This window comes from Falco rusticolus, chromosome 8, assembly GCF_015220075.1.
Source record: "Falco rusticolus isolate bFalRus1 chromosome 8, bFalRus1.pri, whole genome shotgun sequence".
Taxonomy (NCBI): Eukaryota; Metazoa; Chordata; class Aves; order Falconiformes; family Falconidae; genus Falco; species Falco rusticolus.
In genome coordinates, this window is record NC_051194.1 from 48,173,133 (window position 1) to 48,191,150 (window position 18,018).

Genomic DNA, 18,018 nt, shown 5'->3' on the forward strand with positions numbered 1-18,018 from the left:
ATGTGGGTAATCACTGCAGCTCTGCTAACAGTGCCTGCTCCTCAGTGCCCTGTGGTCTCCAGCAAGAGTACAAGAGTGTCTGTAACACAGAGGACTGCACAGGCATCTTTGCTACCCAAAGGAGACTTATTCAATAGACTTCCTATACTGCCTTGTCAGTCTACAACTTTTGCAGTGCAAATCACTTTTACCTGAGCTGATATGCCCAGATTTATGCTCAGTATTGCAACTACACAATTTCATTCACATTATGATATGTCTGCTTATTACAAAGAGCAATATCTCACCTCTAACACTGGCAGCAAACTGGTTCAGAGCCAGCCCTTTGTTCCCCTCGCTGCCAGATGCCAACAGAGTCATCCTCCTCTTCTGGCGGGAGGGAGGGAGGGCAGCTCTTCCCTCCAGGCCACAGCCATCAGGTTTACATTTGTCCAAATGAGAGAAAATTTAGGTGATCTTGCTGGTTCTTTCTTGAAACTGCAAAAGAGGAGATAAAATAAATGGCTTGACTGAAACCTTATGTGAACATAAATTGTGGCATAGATTAAGAATATATATTATTATATATATATAATCATATATAGAGAGAGTTATAATAGTAGTATATATATTATATATAAGCAGAGCTTATCATTACATTTCATTTCTTTTAATAGATGCTTTCTGCTGCATTTATATCAACAGGGCCATTCCTTTTAAGCTGAATTGTGTGTCTGTATCCCTCTGTGATTTAGAATATGCAGGGCTTCAGGGTGTATATATCTGAACTGCACCATACCCTTCCTTTCATGTTTTGTTTTTTGGTTTTTTTTTTTGTGGTTTGGTTGGGTTTTTTTATTGATTTGGTTTGGTTTTGTGGTGTTGTTGGGTTTTTTAATTGCTGCACTGACCAAACTCTGATCTGTCACTTGTTCCAACGCAATTGTACCATGTCTTCTCACTTCAAGAGGACAAGTATATTAAACACCCCAAGCTCCTCAAAGCTCTGATAAATATACTTCTAAGTTCTTCTCTGCTTCTTCTCACATCCCTCATTCTTATGGGCATTCAAAAAAAAAGCCACCCATTTTCACTTTAGAAACCATTCCCACTTGTGGGTTTTTTATTATTTTTCATGGCATGGTTTGTTTCGGGGTTTTTGAGATGTGACACCTCTAGAATTGGAGCAATTATCCATTATCTGGGAGACATTATGCATTCATAGTGGGCTGTAAGTAGCATTGTTCTTCTGGGATCATCTAAAGCACATACAGATGCACACAACAGTTTCTAGTGAGGTTTTTTAATTATTGAATTTATCTGTGTAAATCAGTAGTAGAACCATTTATAAAAGCACAGAAATGAATGAGCCCATAATTCCGGGAAAAATAACCATATTGAGTCAAGTCTCTCTTTGGAGCTCTGTTATCTTAAACTTGGTAGGCAGGTGTCTCTGAAGGTTCCCAAGCTTTCCAGATTAGCACTGCTGAAAAGCAGGAGAGCCATCAAGGCAGTCAGTAACAACGTCCTCTTCTGCACACCCTTACATTCCTCACAGTTAGGTTGAAGCAGATCTGAAATTCCTCTCAGCTCCAAATTACTGTCTAAACACAAACTGCTAGTCAGCACTTTGAAAAAGGTGCCATGTGCTGAGAATAGCTTTTAATCTATTTCTTTCTCCCTGCACACTCTATTCAAACAACATTTCTACTTGTCTCATAACACATAAAGCTTGGCGGTCTTCACAGTATAGAGTGGGGCTGAACTATTTCAAATGCCCACAGGACTTCAATTATTCTCCTTGTCCTTCTGCAATGATTAATGCTTTTGAAAACAGAGTTGCACTGGTATGGCTGGATCAGGCGTGTGCGCACCCGCATGTCTGCGGACAGCTGTAACTGAAGGCAGGAACAGAATCACTAATGCTCTGCTGACCGCAGTGCCTAATCAATAAACCATGGCAAAAGCATCACAAGCCATACAATATATCATGGGGTTTGACAGCTGGCAGATGGTATTACTAGCAGCAGGATGCCTCAATGCAAATCTGATTTGGGAGAATTTGGAATATTTGAAGTTTTGTTTTTCAAAGTACCTATTTGGTATCCACACAATAGAAATCTGAAACAGAATTTGTTGGATACAGTCATTTGTATTGCTCCATTGCAATAAAAATGATTTTTCCCAAAAGGAGAAACTGTGGAAATAAGATTATCTCTAGTTGAAAATAAACATGAACATATATTTCAATATCACTAAAACGATTAAAATTGTAGATAAGATTTTCCTACAACCTCACAAGGAGTAAACTCGTATGTACCAGAAGACCTGTTAAACTGTATCCACTAAATAGAAGTATGAATTGCAGAGATGATCTTATTTTCAGACTCATATGTTTGTCAGAAACCTGTGATTTAATAGCAGCCAAAAACAGATGGAAGAGAGAGAGAAATGCTTTTGGAAGTATTTGAAAGGTAGCTTTGTACCCTCAAGCTGCGTTTTGGTATCACAACATGGCAACACACCTGCTTGCAGGCAAAGCATTTTTCAGTTTGGTTACATGCATCATCTTACAAAGATCCACATCGCTGTGCATCAAGGCTTCATGGTTTGTGATAACATAGTTTCAACAGAAAGCCTAAGACAAATAATATAAAACATCCGTTCACTGAGCACAGTGTGAGGTATGGCTTTTATTAATTCCATAGTTCTAGTTGTTAATTTGTTTTTATTTTCTCATTTTCACATTTTTCTATTATTTTAGTCTCTTTCCTCATACCAGTCTCTATTTATCTTCTGCTTAACTATTTCTGTCCCTCTATGATCCATACTTCTCCTCTGTTGCACAATCCTTCTCTCCTATTCCTCTTACTTTCTACATCTTTTCTCAGATTTCTTCCTTTATTGTTTCCACATCTCTTCTTCCCCCACCCTATGTTCTTTATCCTGTAGTTGTTTTTTTTGTCCTGCTTCCTAAGTCTCATAGACTTGTGTGCCTACTTCCTGAATCCCTTTAAAAACATCTCCTTTGCCAGCTACCTTTCTGGATTGGCTTCACCTACATCTCATTGCTTAGATGGTAATTTACTGTTAGGTTGTAGAGAGGCCAAGCACACTGATAAGTTAAACCCACATATACAAACAAAACTCCAATTAAATTCTTTAGCTGTAACTGATAAATTAACACCACATTGATTAGGTTTTAAGGACAAACTCCTGATAAGCACAAGAAGTCCTCCTAGACCAGTTACCATTTGCTTGTAGTCTCTCTACAGTGCTCACAATTTTTTCTGGTAAGTGCATCATCTCTCTGAAACTACTGGCATTTCTACAAATACATTTGGTCATGGACAGCCTCAAGCAATTCAGATAACACTCAATTAGCAGGAGACTGCAAATAATGTGCTTGTCAGACACCTCCCAGCCCTGCTCTCTTTCTCTGAATGTTCAGGCCAGGGAATATATTTTTTTCCTCCTCTACTTTTTGGTGATTTGCATTTTCATTCGCTAAGTGTATTACAATGTCCTATTTATCTTGGACTGCAGCATCAAGATCTTTGTGCATCTTAGTCCCTCCAGGAATTTCCCAAGCAAGTATTTCCCCACTGCACCTATTTGTTAAACAAAGACAAAAGATTTCTCTAATGCAAAAACGTAGAGACTGTCCTCAGAGAAAGCCAAAATCCTTCTGAAGAATAATTAATTTTCTGGATACAATTCAACCGAATGCCATTGTGTTTGTGAACATGTGTTAGCAAGAAATAAAAGCTTCAAATCGTATAAGCTCTCTCCTAGCTCATTGGAATAATCAGAAAAAAACCAACGTTCTGATTGGAATAATCGGGGAAAAAAACCCCAAGAAGAAAAAAGTTCAATGTATTTCAGGGTTCTCATATACCTTCAGTTCAAGCCCTCACTCAGAATTTCTGGAAACACTAAATATATTGCCTGAGAGCAATATTGTTCCCCACATCCAAGCACTGGATTCTTTGGGGTAGAAAGACAGAGATTACCATTATTAGAGAAACACAGCTTCAACCTGTACACTGCCCCCAGCAACGCGTTTATGATTATACATAATATATTCCCTTAAGCTAGAAATAGTTCATTATTTTGATTCCTCACTCACTGGAAAGAGCATGCAGCAGGCATATGTATTTTTAGCCACCACTTCTCTGGCTGGTCCATGGTTTTCACTGTGTAATACTGTCCTAGAGGGCTCACAGAGAGGCTTCAGCCCCGTGGGAGCACTGCCTGACCCTGTTCTTCAGTTCAGCCAACAGTGGTCATTTCAGCTTTGTTTAGCTCTGTGAAAAAAAGAGACCTTCATGGAGCTAATCCAAAATTGCTACCATTCTCTTCAGCTTCTGGAAGAACCTTCACTTCATTTGGAAAGTCCTTCTGGAGAAGGACTCCAAACTCTACACTAAGTTCAGCTTTGCGTTCCAAACCAGGTTTTAATTTGCTTCCTGTTATGATGGCTCAAAAACATCAGTGGGGAAGTGCTGAGTTGAAAGTTGATGAAAATGAACCTTTCTGAGGGCTGACTTTTCCCTGTGTGCCAATAACTAAGAGCAGAGAACACTTTACCTTCTGTGGTTTTACCCCATCAGGAGTTCTGGGTAAACAGTTTATGCAGATGGCTTAGCTTTCTGCCCATTATTCTGCCTTTCACTGAGAGAAGACAGTCCTGCAGATTTGGGGCATGGGGTTTAAATGAGGTTTTATGAAATAATATTTTTCTATTTTAGAATAATACCTGTCAGAAGGAAAAACAAACAAAAAAAAATTACAAGAGTTAAGAGCCCCACAGCGGCATCCAAGTATTTTTTAAAATCTCATTATCACTCTAGATTTACCACAATGTTGATGACACTGTGCAGAGGTATAAAGTTCTTCAGCTGAATCACTGTTATCAGATGCTACGTGCTCTATGAAAACAAAGAAGTTTCTGTTGATTCAAGGTCAGGCAAGTTCCATCAATACTTATCTCCTACTGACTATCCAGAAAGTGCCTCCAAGATTTAAGCTGGTCTACTACAGTTACATTTGAATGCATTGTCTTCAATTTCCTCAAACAAGTATACATGCCTACTTTCCATCCTTTGCTTCAGTGTCCCCACGATCCACGAGCCCACCTCCTCAGCATCCTCCCCACCTTGGTCTGTATCACCATCTGCAATGTCAAGAAACAGGATCAGTGGGGCATCTTATCCCCACACTGCTTTGCACCTTTTAGTGGCATGCCTGTGAACAGTTGTCTGTACATTTCTTTGGGACAAAAAAATATGGTGATTCCACTTGGTGTCCTTTTTTGCCATATGATTCTTTTTTAGGTCCTTTCCACCCTTATTTTTTCAATCCAGTTTTGACTCTGTGGCTTCTTCCGTCAACAGAAGGCATGAGCTTTTAGTTGCAAGTGTTTTTTAAGCCCACTCATTCTAGGAATTTTCTAGCAGGGCACCAAGTCTTTTTTTTCAACTGTTACACTGCATACATTCTCTTTCCCACTTTATAAAAATACTGAGACTACTAGTTGCTTTGTCTAATCTTATCTTTTCTAACCCACTAACTCTGCAGTCAAAGGTATTTAAGAAACAACTGAATGGAGTCTAGAAACAAGGTGTATTTGATTAGGGCTGGCACTATGCAAATGTAGCTGCACTCATCCTGGACCAGATCCAGAATGAGTCTTGTGGATTTACAGGCTCTGTTCAGCCTGGTGATGTTTGTACTGCATTGTCTTGCACAATATACACACAAATCCTGCCTCACCTAGGCAGTACTGCAACTGTAGCTGTGCATAGTATCCCTTTACTTGGACAGTAGCCTCTTCTCCCTGCTCCACTTTCAGAGCTGCTTTTCTGTCATCTAAGTGGTGCTAGCCATCTTCTTTTTTCTGTACTTTTAAAATTTGGACTGTTAGCTCTGTATCTGGGAGAGTTTCCTTCAGCCAACTCCTAGACGAGGTTTCTGGTCTTTGCTCTCTTCCTGCACAGGGCAAGTACTGCACAGGTTGGGACATTTGCTGCCTCTTCCAGATGGAGCTGCATAGCTCCTGCTGCTGGGCTCCCTGACTGCTGCCTGGTTCTTACTCTACTGTCAGCAATAGGAGATGATTTTTCTTAGAAACAGTCTTTACTGAATTTATTAAAAATGTCAGCTACCACTAGCCATTAGTCATGGCACAAAGATGTACCTACACACTAATCTAAGCCATAGGAATTAATGGGAATGTGAGTCCCCTGCTTAGCAGATTTATCATAATGGGAGCAATTTTAATCCGTCTTGAGCAAAACTGGATTTAAGCCAGTTTAACCAATACACAAAAGACTCTGTAGCTAATTAACAGGTCTTTGTAGTATCCAGACCCCAATAAATATTAATGTGATGTCCTAAAGAATGAGCTTTATATTCCTGAATCATACATTTATTAAGTAAAGATTTGACCTTTTTGGAGATTACACGGGCAAACTCCTTCACTCTATGCAAACACAGGAAAAATCAATCTCCTGCAAACGTACCCTAAAAGAATTAAAATGCCACATCCTACACTTAATGGACACATTTGATTAAACTGAATACAAACCCCAAAATAAATGGAACTCTCATAACCTAGCTACAATAAATTAAATATTAACGAAATATCCGCATCTTTAAAATGTCATGTATTAGTTTTTAATAATGTCATGAATTACAACTCTTCTGTTCTTCCCACAGTAAGAGGAGAGTCTATCTATGCTAAAAATCTAACATTAAAATTCTGCTGTGGCTACAAAGTTAAACACACTCAGATTAGTAAAGGCTAAAATGAAATCTATCAGTAGAGCAATCATTCACTGTCACATACGCATTCTTCTATTTTCCTCTCAAATTAATGATCAATAGGATTTTAACTCTGATACGTTGTGCCCACCAGCACATTTCTTTTACACAGAAAAGCAACAAGTAACAGAGACAGCTATTAGCCCTCACATGGACCAGTGAGTAAACAACTGCATGCCACCCCGTCTGCCAAGGGGTGACATGAAGCGAGCAAGATCTTATTTGGTGTGGGGATTCCTGACTTCCAAGAGCCCAAGGGGGTCTGCAGTGTTCAGCGCAACAAATTCAGAAAGGACAACTCTAACATTCAAGTAACATACACACTACCTGCAAGGAGCCATGTAAATGAGTCAAGAGATTTCATTTTGCCATGATGGCCACCCAAATTATATTCCCATAAATCTTTGACTAAAGCTCTGGAGCACTGTACTGATAAAAGCAAAGGGGGACTTGCCAGCCATCGTGGGCAGAAACATTAGATCTTGGCCAGTGATAAGACTCACAATTTACCTAGAAATGTTTACAGAAACTGATAAGAATTAGAGTCCATGACTTTGCAAGTTCTGGCCTACCCTGTTTTTAGCCTGTGAAGAAAGTGTCTCCCGCCCCAGCTGCAACTAGGTGTCATATCTGATGTGTGTGTAAATCTCTGGGGAGAGGTGGTCCTATGATGGTCAATGCCACTAAAATAAGCCATTTTGAGAATAATCCACTCCTCCAAAAAACTTTCTACCATCAGCTGATGTAATGTATACATGGCTGCAAACATTTGGGATAATACAAAGCATCTTTTATCAGGCCATCACTACTTTCAATATCATGTTTATTTTACTTAGATATCTTTTTACTTAAAAAATAAGGACCACCATAGTAATTAGATATGCCTATTGCACATCTGCAGCAATACTGCTACAGTTACTTAGCAACTAGTAAGATTTTTCTTTCCTGACAGAATAAAAAAAAAAATCATGTAAAGGAAGAGAAAAATTGGAAGCAAATTGAGTTGAATGAAAAAAAGCAATTACTGTATTAACATTCAACATGCATAATAACATGGAGATGTCTTTGCTGTATGCACCAGCAACTGTTGCAGAGCATTGTCAGCTTTTATTAAAATCAAAGATCAATCTAACTTAAATTTTCGTACCATTAAGATGTGTTATCTACTATCTTAATGACTATATCCTCTTCTCTGTTTCATATTACAGGCAGAAAGAGGCAACGAAAGGAAAAATATTATGTTGACTTAAAGTTTCTGTAGAGGAGTACCATTCCTCACACTGCGAAGGGAAAGCAACCTCAGCCAGAAGAATTTACAGGGAGCAAAATTCAGTAAGAATATGCACAAATGTTCATGGGCCTTCAGCAGAATTGGAAATTTGGCTGCAGCAGAAGAAAGCACAGGGACATATTCTGTGTTCCACATCCTAGCTGGCCAGTGAGTTTCATGCACGCTATTAAAATCTTCTCAGACAGACAGATGAACACACCTCCCCCTCCCCCTTTTCCCTTGACTGCATTGCTTTCCTTCCTCACTGCTACCTACCATCTCAGGCAGGATTTGGAAGTTTCTTTGATTCACTTTAAAAGGTGAAGATTTAATGTAATTCTGGCATGGAGCAAATGTAAAGGAATTTCTGTATGTTGACCAATCAAATAGAACTTTTTGGCCCGACTTTTATGATTTAGGAAGGAATGAATCATATTCTGAAGGAAATTACAGACTTAATTACTAAAAGTAATGAATCTATAAATAAACACTTTGATTCTCAGCAGGAGGTAATTATATTTATGGTAGTTTGGAAAATTTAGCACTGTGGTTTTCTTTATAAGACAGCAGTGTTTCATCGGGATGCCATAAAATATATTACCTTCCAAGGCAGTAAGAGTCTTAAGTATAAAACACCAGAGACCAACATTCACTTCTGTACTTAATTATTACATTACTTTTTACGTTATATTTCAGCAAAGGTACCGGAAGTTACAATTTATTAACTATTTTCTGTGGAATCAAATTAATCACAATGAAACCCCCCCAGTATTTTATTTCATGTTTTCCACAGAAATACTCTTCTGCCAACAAACCCCACAAACTTAACTAGGCTTTGTTTTCATATTTGTTTTCAGGTAAAACCATTTCAGGACAAAACATCCGTCAAAAACTTCTATTAATATAAATCTTTTTTTCAAAACCCTGGAACAAAAATCCAAAGGTGTCTCTCACAGTGTTTGATATGGTAAAGGTCTGCTACGATTGCATTCTGCATTTCTATAAATCAAGTTTTTCTTGATAAATGCAAGAGAGAAATAAAAGGGTCTTTCTCAAGTATCAAAGAGAGAGAAAAGTAAAGTAAAAAAGTGGTGGTGAGTTGGGGTTTTGTTGATCTGAAATTTCAGTTAAGCATCAACCATTTTGAAGGGAAGTGTGTCCCCACAGAAAAGCCATGGTGGGTGGTGGCATCAGGAACATGATTTCTGTGCCTCATTACTGAAGACTGTTTTTCCCTAATTTCTTGTAATTGATATCCCTTTGCTTGTAGAGCAAATGCTTTACTGTACAATTTGCTTTTTTTTTCTTTTTTTTTTTTTGGTGTTGTTTGATGTTTCTAAAGGGGACCGATTCCTTTTTAAAACACAATAGACACAGTTATTGTTAGTGAGAGTAATGCTGGTTTCAGGAGACCCATAAAGACTGTAGGCTTTGTGAAGGGCAGGGGGGCATCATTAGGAGAGGATGAAGTATTGGAGCCATGTCTTTGCCCCAGCCGCTGAGGCAACTGATCTGAAGGACACTTACTCTATAGGGTATGATTTCTCCCTCTCTTGTTTCCAAGTGTTCCACAGTAAGGAAAGACTTTATTTTGGCTGATGCTGAATGGTGTAAGAGCTGGTTTCATCCCAGCTCTGTGCCACCAGTCCAATCCCTGTGTTAGTTGCACTTGGCAGAACCTTGGAACCCTTTCCACCAAGTACCCAGCATCAATGTCTGGTTGCTGCCCTTATCCCAGTCTGTCACTGCCAAAAGAGGCTCTCATTGCCTTTGGGCTTTAAAAGTGGCAGATTACTCCACAGTTTGTCCTGGAGAGCACAGAATGCTGTACAAAGCTTCAGTGAGGTGGAAAGTTCTGATTTACAGTAAGCAGAGGAGTTGAACAGGACTGCAAAACTTAGATAAAGATATGGGCATTTTAAGAGCTCAAATGAGGAGTATCAATGCATACCCATCTCTTTATTCAGTCTTTTGAGCACTGCAAGAACTGTTGCTGTGGCAGTGTAGGTCTGAAAGGCTGCTTCCATGTTCTCTACAGCGATGGCAAACATAAAAGTACTACTGTCAGACTGAACAGGGCAGGTCAAGTCCTTCACAGGCACAGCAGCTAACAGATGGACTTTCAGTGATAATCCTAGTTCTGTAAACCTCTAGCCACTTGAGAGACAGATCTTTCTTATGATTGTGTATTTATTAATATCACAGATTTGCTATCCTTCCTACATAATCATATTAAGGTTTTTTACAGATTTTCTGTTTTCGCTTTTGTTACTCGCAGCTGGATTGATGTTTTATATAAATCCTGGAAGGCCTGAAATTCAATTGAATGTAATTCCAAGAAAATAGAAATAGGTCTCCACGTAAACAGGCAAATAAAATAGCAGCATCCTAGTGGGAACCAGGTGTTCTCCCTGGAATATTGAAGCATGGAGGATGGCTTGAGTTCCAGGTTGGTATTCTGCCAGTCATGTTTAAAGCCAAGACTACCTGCAGCTGGTTTTCCTCCCTCACTTTAAAAAGAGAAGTTCATTATCTCTTCTTTGCATCTATGTGCCTCACTCCAAACCTTTAATTAAGGGAAGGATACAATAGATTGTTAAACTTCCCTGCTTTAGACTTGGCTCTTCCCCTTCAGTGATTCATCATGTTAGTGAGACTTGCTTATAGAGCACATAACTCAGCCCGCCACTTTTCTTTGCAATTAGCTAAGCAGACTGACCTCTGCCATCAGGAAGGGATGAAAATGACCTTTAAAACTGAGGGCCAGATTCATAGTAACTTACGGTCATGCTGAGGTGGCTACACTGCACTGCAGGAAATATGGGACAAAGTGTGGGTTCTCCTTTGCTGAACAGGGCAGGTGAGGGACCATCTGTACTAACTCCTGCTTGGTGGAAACTTGTTGCCTGTGAACGTGGCAGCCTCTGATGGTGCTTGTAGTTGCAGGATGGCAAGAAAGCAGACTGAACAGTGAAACCTCTACTGACTTATTTGGGGCCCTCTGCAAAAAAATCCCTAAGGGGTCCTCATAAGGAAGACAGAACTTCAAACCTATCACGTAGACAAACATCTGTGGGCAAGCAGCAGCCAAAGCTAATTTCTAGACTGGCACCAAAACAGTCTCCCTCAGTCAAGCCGATTTATTTTTGTACTATTCATTTCTGAAGCCAAGAACGGCAAGATAAGCAAATGATACTACAACCTGGTAAGTAAGTGTTAGTTACCAACTAAACCTATAAAAACTCAGTAGGGCTTTGCTACCCGGGACATACATACATTCAACAACAATCATATGATTTCAACTTCATTAAATCAAGAAAAGGGAAATTGTCTGTGAATTATTACAATGAGAGATCTGTCCAAACTGCTTGACTTGGACCAAAACCCGGAGAATAACTGAAGCGAGACTACTTCCTAAAGAACCAGCATAAGGACACACAAGCACTATTATCATATGTCTTGTTTTATTTCTAACCAGGCCTGACTACACTTCAAGCCAGAAGAGTCTACAGGAACAGATTTTCATGACACAGAGGCCCAGGCAAAGGTCCATCCACAGAAATGCCTATTTGAAGTTTTAGTCTGCAAAAATTCTGTAGGACAAGAATCACTTCTTACTCTATATCGAGCTGTCACCAAACAAGACAAGTCAATACTGATAAAGAAATACTAGTCAATAAAGTCCTGTTTTTTAATCCTTTGTTCAAATTATCTTTGTATTAAATATTGTTGCTACTTCTATATGTTTTCAGTCTGGTCATGGTCAGAGTGACTAATACTCTCAAAGATTAAATGAAAGTACCAGGTTATTTTTTCTGTCTCAGACCCATTGATAACTTTCCTGCCTTCCTATGGCAGTGCCACAACATCAAAAACAGAAAGAAAACCGACAAGATATCACTACTGTCTATGAAAGACACTACACTGATCAAACCATTATTCTGCCACAGGCAATCTGCCTGAGCAAAATGTTAGAGATCTCATGTCAGTTCAATGCAATGAAGCACAACTCATTCAGCTACTCATCAAACATGCTCTATACAAATGGGAAAGCTCTACCTTGCCTAGTAAAGATCCACCTTTAGAGGTAATAATGATCTTGATGGAAAACTACTGCACTCTGGTACCTGTAAATGAAGGGCCATTTGGAGAGGTGGCAAGGGAACAGCAGAGGATCTGTTCTTCGTAGAATCAATTAATGAGATCCTTCTGATTTTGAAGCCTCATCTCAGTCTTGAAAGGTGGAAGAGCCTCTTCAGAAATGAAAAATTATGAAAACGGTAAACGCTAAAAACAATTCACAGTTTCCGAGTGAGTAGGATACATCTTTGGATAAGTGAGTGAGGATTCAGAAAGATGGCATCACATTGGTGGTCCAATTCATTACTATTTTATATCTTACAAAGCACAATGCTAGAAAGCTTGGTGAGCTGGCTTTTTAAGCAAGTGAATGTAAGGTGCTGGGTCAGACAAAAAGACCTATCCAGGCTGAGGACCAGCAGGAGTGGTGTGTATTACAGTGGACAATTATGGAAAAAGACCAAGTGAATGACAACTAAAAGCAAGAGGCACCAACTTCGACTAACGGAAAACAATGATAAGATTTGATTACTCCAGAAGCCACAGGAAGGACACTTATCCCTAAAAGCTGGATGAACGAAAGCTGGCAGGTCTTTCTGTGGAAGAAAGATGCAGTCATGGTACAAGTAGTTACAAGGAGTGCTATTTCTGTTACTATTATCTTCTATTCTTTTGTTCAATTCATTTCCCTCCAGAAACCCAGAAGTAGTTTCTTACATCAATTTATTTGTCAAATGCCTAAGCTGTAGGCTTTCTGGGGCAAGATCATCTTTTCTGTGTGCAAGCAGTAATGAGCACAGCGAAGGCCTGATTGCTGACTAAGACCACTTGAAATACAAATACTAGTAAGAAATACTAGTGGGGACATTGCACAGTGATCTAGCCTAGCGTATAAAAGCTGATAATAGATACTTGAGCCTCACACAAGAGTTTTGATTTTCCAACTGTGCATTAAAAGCAAGAAAGCTTGCTAGGCTGGCATCTAAACTATTTTCAACCGTTTTCTGATGTTGTTTGTATTTAACCTAAGACACTACATTTCTTGTCTGATTAAGATTGGTTCACATCAGTTGATCCGAAGTAGCAGTCTTTTGACCTTGGAGGAGAGACTGAAATGTTTTGTTACAGGCACACAGAGCCATATTCTTAGCTGAAGGTGTTTTACCTGCAATCATTGCCCGTGAAGGGGAGAGTTGCAGAGCTAGAGACTCATAAGGTCAGGTTCTGATGGCCAGATGGAAGTCTATCGCTTCAAAGTTAAACTGCTGAAGTGTCAGGCAGATGATATTTTCAGTCAACTGTCAACACCCCTTGCCTAGCACAATGACTTTCACTGTATCTGTGACAAACATTGTGTTTTGCAAAGAGCTAGTGACCTGGAAACCCTTTGGTATACAGCTAGGTGGGCATTGCTGCTGAACCCCGTGGTCTTCTTAGAAATATGTCAACTCCAGTAGCTACTCTTCTAGTGTCAGTTACTCAAAGCTTTGCTGTTAGTATTCAGCGGGTGGTTAGTAAGTCCCCTGTGTTCAAGATAGCCTTTTTGGTCAATGCAAAAACTGCGTAACATAAATTTATTTTCTTTGCAGGACTGACACTTATAAAGATTTCACAATCTAGTCAGAACCATTCCATTTAGTGGACTGATGATTTAAGCCTTCCATAGCAGATGAATCATAAATGCTAAAACTTAGCTCAGTTTTAGTTTTACTGTTGTGATAGGCATCTGCACTGAACAATCTATAAATAAAAGAATCCGAGCAACTATATATCATAAATATTTATTTCTCAATGTATGTTTCCCTATCCATCAGACTGAGGCTGAAAAATGTATTTGTGACAAACCCTTCCAGCAGCTGCAAAATGAGCAATGGGGACATCTTGGGGTCTTTTTTAATTTAGAGGTAGGGGGAAGATGGGACTGAGTTTCTTATAACTGTGCCCCAGTGGCTTTCCTGACACATTTCACAACATAGGCTACACAGCTGTTCCCATCTTTTCTGGAGGCAAAATGAAGATGTCTTTTGAGATTGGTGTAACTTATTTTTCAGTTAACAAGCTGTCCTAAGTCAAGAGCTGCCCTTGGTGGTCACTGTCTGTAACCCACATCAGTTCTGCATTACCAGGTACGTGGCAGGAAAAGGAAGAGAAAGGCTGCAAGAGGTTGTGGCCCTGCCAGCTTGGTAGCCTGAGGAAAGCATTCACAGCTCTAAGTATTAACTCTGGTGGTCTTGAATTACTGGGATTTTCCAGTAAAAAGTGAATCCTTGATGGAAATACATTGATCTAACAGGAAGACCACAAGCCCCTGTTATGTACTTAGTTGGCACCATATATTCTTTCATGCTAGAGCCTTCAGGGGAAAAAGCAGCAAATATTTCTCTCATTGCTCTCAGTTTCTACTTTTTGCTGTGGTGTATTTTTAACAGCATTAATTATTGTTTGGCACTTGTACTTGAAGTGTTCTCTATGAGTCAGGCTAAAAGTTAACGTGCACTAAATAATAATACAGGAGCAGCCAATTAGTAAAAATGCATCAAAGCATTGTGTAATGCAACCATACTAGCAGCTGATATAGGACTTTTGATGTAATTACTGGGACTAAGATGTCAAATGATTGAACAAACCAGCAAATCAATGAACTGTGCATACACAGACTATTAAAATCTACTGTGGCAAGGGATCTTAAGGCATCAATCAGCAAATTACTCTGCCGTGAGTCATTTTTGGCAAAAGTTTGCTAAGATGTTGTGAAATCTCCTCTGTCGTAGGTTTTAAGAACAAAGCCTAGGCAATCTATGCCAATGCTTACTCCCCCAAACGATGAGAATTTTTCCCTAACGAGTAATTTAAATCTTCCTGCCTCTCATTTAAGTTCATTGCCTCTTCTGCTAGCCTCAGTCAGCATGAAGAACAGGTTGTTTTATTCTTTTCTGCTGCAGCCTTTCACAGACTTGACATATAAGCAGATGCTGCATAGGGTCTGGTGAGGGCTGCACCCTTCCCTTATGCCATGCTGTGCAAATCACTGTTCTTACAGCTCCGGTAGTGAGTGGCAGCAAGTCTGAACTGCGAGGGGGGGGGAGGGGTGCACTACTTCCAGGGGTGTAAATAGCTAGTTCAAACCTGAGAGCCAATGTATCTTTGCATATCCTGTCTCTGCTATCTAAGCCAAGACAGGAGCTCTCATTTACCTGATAGAAGGGGCACTAAAATCCAGGATTGCTGTCATTGTAGTCCTAATAAGATATTGGCTTTATATATAACTTTTTAAAGTTAGAAATACTTAATTGTCTCCTTACCTCTAAGCACAAATAACTCACTCTTGCTTTAGCTAGAGCTTGGGCACAGACTTTACTTGCATATTGTCAGAATATTGATATTTTACTTTTTCTTCACCATTTTTTTTTGTTTGACCTATTTAAATCATATCAATCAGTTAGAAAAAAAATATAAGCAGGACTGATATGTTATTCAACCTTGGGAAAAAATGAAATGAGAAAAAAAGTGCCCCAAACTGGAATTTAAAGTTTGGGATATTGTCCCAACAATAGAAGAATTACTGAGAGATTGTTGGAGGAGGGAAGCTCTTGAGTTTCCTGCTTGCTTTCTTTTCTAGCTTAGAGTCCTGAAATTGAAGTAGTTGCTGATCTTTGTGATATTACAAAGTGAAAATGAGGACATTCTGATCGGAAAATGGAGCTGTGTGTGTCATCGTGTGCAAATCATTAATACTGGTGCCCTCAGATAATTGAATAGTCATGAAATTTTCAGAGATTTAAAACAAAGAGAAAACCAACTATTTCACTTCACTGCTTCTCTGCAAAGTATAAGTTATTACACTTTTTAAATGAATGTTCAATTGGCTGAGGAATCTCAAACTGATAGTTCAGTTGTGCCCTCAGCAATCACTGTAGCAGGCTGAATGCAGCCCTAGTGCTTCCATTACATGGCACACAGTGGGAGATGTGGAGGAAAATATGAACAGCAGGGTTACAACAGCCACCTTTTCTGTTGTAACAGCCTCTCGATGTCTCCCTATCTATACTATCTATTAGCAAGACATCGTACGTGAACTGGAAGCTAAACTGAAGCTCCTTAGGTGATTTCAGGGCTGTTTCCATAAAGCAAACAAAAGATAGCACAGAAACATGTGGCACAGATCAGCTAAAAAACAAGGTGCCAAAAAACTTCAGAGTGAAAGAAATTGTTGTGTGAGGTAGGGATCTGGAGTATTTTGCAGGTCTTTGACAGTGGTGGCAGACTTCTCACAGGAACTTATCTGCAAGGTGCAGGAGGAATATCTTTGAAGACTGAAACAAACCAAAAAGCATTAAACCCTTTCTTCAGCAGAAGTCTTTCTCAGGGCTCATAGCTGAGAACAGAGATGCTGGCGTTTCACTTTCATAGCCTCACAGATCCAGTTTGGCAGTAAAAGAAATGAATGGGTAACATCCTCAAACAGCCTACCTGCAGCTCACCAAAGCTACCTGCAGAGGCTTGTGGCTTCTTCCCCTGCTGCTGTGGCAGGTCCCAGGCAGTGCTGGGCTGGGGAGCACTGCCCTGGGCAGGCTCCCTCCTCTGCCCCCTTTCACCTCCTGCGAGGTGTTTAAAGGCAAACCCCAAAACCTCTGCTCTGAAAAGGGATTTTTCCACATCAAATTCACTTGACGAATATTTATCTGGAACACTATATTTATTATCCTGAAGCTTGTATTCCTGGTTATTTCACAGGAACAATGTTGGAAGTCACTTGAATGGTATCCAAGGAGACAACTTTACTGAACTAAACTTATTAGTCTTATCTTATTGCCGTTTACGGTTGTTTTTAAATAGATAGTAACTGATCCTGTAGAGCACATTATAGCTCCTCTGTATGGAACACTTTATAAAGATATGCAATACATTTATCAGAGCTGGTTTTGCTTCCTAAAATAATGTTGTTAAGCTTTTCCATTTCATTCATAATGTATTATTTTCCACTTCTTTTTTTCAGCCTCTAGTTCACATTATGGTCCCCCTGGATATCATTTTCCTTTAGTTCAAATAACATTGATATCACCCATATACGCCTTCTATTTCTGGTGCATTATTCCAATTTGGCCACTAAGTGTCACCCAAAGGCATACTGCTGCCGCGGCTCCCCTGAAGATTTGGGAACGCTGGGGGGGAGGTGGGGCTGGGGGGAAATAAAAGAGAGAAATTCTTAATAGCTGCGATAAATTGGCACAGTAGTAAGGGGGGCAGAATTCTGATTTCCCCATGCCTTTCTCTGTTTAGCTAGACTTTTGCATTACAGCAACAAGATGCAAACAACACCCTCCAAATGTTTGTGCTGCGGGAGGTTGACACCATCTTACCTTTGGTTTCGTTAAAAGTTACTCTAAAGTCTGCCTGGATTTACAGTGTTCATCAGCACACCTGGAGAAAGTCTTTCTCCTTGTGTCAGGCCTTCCTGGCTTTTCAACAAGCCATTGATGCTCCCAATTACACATCTACAAGATGAAAAAGAAAAAGCACAAATTGAAGAGGCATCAGATAGGACATACTCATTTATTCCAGGGTTTCACTTAAGAAGCATTTAGCACCCCAACCTCCCACGCCGGTAGATTGTGAAGCAATTTCTTTTTCAAAGCAAATGTAACTCTTCATCTTTGTCCTCCATCTCTCCCTCCCCAAATGTTTACTTTTTTAAAAAAAATATTAAATGCTTTTTCTACCTATCACAGTCTAAGTGCCCATTTCTGTATGCTGTCATTTGTCCAGCTTTCCATTTCTACATTCATTTACTGCATAGAAGATTTCTTTTTTTTTTTTAAATCATCTGGACCAGAAGCTTGAATAAATTGCAGGTGTTCACCAGG

The 18,018-nt window shown here is 39.6% G+C and overlaps 1 long non-coding RNA gene across 1 annotated transcript; it reads right to left on the reverse strand.

Moving 5' to 3' along the window:
* Positions 1-285: 285 nt before the first annotated feature.
* Positions 286-17,641, reverse strand: LOC119152704. The gene is made up of 3 exons (XR_005105858.1): positions 17,515-17,641; positions 5,075-5,155; positions 286-477 (listed from the first exon to the last, which is right to left on the reverse strand). It is a non-coding gene; the product is annotated as an uncharacterized LOC119152704 (long non-coding RNA).
* Between the last annotated feature and the right edge of the window lie 377 nt (positions 17,642-18,018).